The following is a 1,529-nucleotide window of genomic DNA, read 5'->3' on the forward strand; positions in this document are numbered from 1 at the left end:
TACCTGTTGGCTTCTGTTCACTCCACCTGTGCCTCCCTTTGAACCTGATACCCTTCTGATTTTTCATTCTACCAGCAAACTGCCTGGCACTCAGAAAGCTCTAAGTGGTCACCAAATGAAAGTTAGTTGAAAACGGAGCTGAATTTGTTCACAGTCATACCAAAATAATCATTCTGGAATATACTTGCATCCAGGCAGCTTTTCCCTCACATTGTGAAAATAACATTCCTAGGAATCCAGAGAAAAACTTCAATCCTGAAACAGAATATTCTGTGTGGGTAGTATCTCCATCTTTCCCTGATTGTAGATGTACATGGAATTTATTGTTGTCGTTGTTGTCTTGAGGTTCTCAGAATTTTAAAGGCCCACGGTTGGGCTTTAAGGAACTTGAAAAGTCACCTAGCCCTTTAAAGCCACTTTATCTTAAGGGTTTAGAAATCATTGTCTAGAAAGACAGATCATTCATCAAGGTAAGTCAATGGCCAATAGAGTGGGTCCCATCTATACTAACTCTCTCTGTATAGACTTAGTGAGGGCTGATCAAGCTATGATACAGAGTAGGGCTTGATTGCTGAGCCTGATATGCAGGGAACAAGTAACTTAATAAACACTCCTGGCTGAGTCTAGAAGGCGAGCACTATTCTCCCTCTTATTGATGAGCTGCAAAGCTCACAACCCTTAGAGAGTCTAAACCAGCCCAGGATACTGGGTCAGTGCTCTGAAGAGAGGAACTAGAAGCCCTGAAAAATGCTTGGCCTGACTGTGGCGTTGGTCTCTTCCTGATATTCTCCTTCATCATGTCTAGGTCTGACTTAGGGAAGAATCCTCAAGTGCTGAGGGGATAGTGAGTATTTAGGAAGGACCATTCAGAACATATGTACTGAGTTCAGCAAGTCACTATCATAGTCACCAGGTCAGGGGTGCATGAGAGTAGTGAACTAGTACTACTTGCCCACAGTACAAGGCCTGGCACCAGGCAAAGACTTCCCAATCCACATTTGTTGGGTTGATATCGAGTCAAGTATGCACACTTCACCAATGTGCTTGTCAAAACTGGAGTGATGCAGAGAAGATGGTAAGGTCCCTGTGCTAGGATGACATGCAAATCCATAAAGGGATACAAACATACACAGGAATGCCGGGCACAGTGGCTCACGCCTGTAATCCCAGCACTTTGGGAAGCCAAGGCAGGCAGATCATTTGAGGTCAGGAGTTCAGGACCAGCCTGGCCAACATGGTGAAACCCCCCCATCTCTACTAAAAATACGAAAATCAGCTGGGCATGTTTGTGCACACCTGTAATTCCAGCTACTCAGAAGGCTGAGGCAGGAGAATCACTTGAACCCAGGAGGCAGAGGTGGCAGTGAACCGAGATAACGCCACTACACTCCAGCCTAGGCAACAGAACGAGACTAAGTCAAAAACAAACAAACAAACAACAACAAAAATACGCAGGAAAATAGTATCAAAACCCCAAAAGGAAGAATGTTCATCAATCTCAGAGGAGTGATTGCCACAGGGACCAGCAC

The 1,529-nt window shown here is 44.8% G+C and overlaps 1 non-coding gene across 1 annotated transcript; it reads left to right on the forward strand.

Moving 5' to 3' along the window:
- Positions 1-1,025: 1,025 nt before the first annotated feature.
- On the forward strand, positions 1,026-1,129 carry LOC114679815 (U6 spliceosomal RNA). The gene has a single exon (XR_003731909.1). It is a non-coding gene; the product is annotated as a U6 spliceosomal RNA (small nuclear RNA).
- Positions 1,130-1,529: the final 400 nt, after the last annotated feature.

Source organism: Macaca mulatta, chromosome 7 (assembly GCF_049350105.2).
Source record: "Macaca mulatta isolate MMU2019108-1 chromosome 7, T2T-MMU8v2.0, whole genome shotgun sequence".
Taxonomy (NCBI): Eukaryota; Metazoa; Chordata; class Mammalia; order Primates; family Cercopithecidae; genus Macaca; species Macaca mulatta.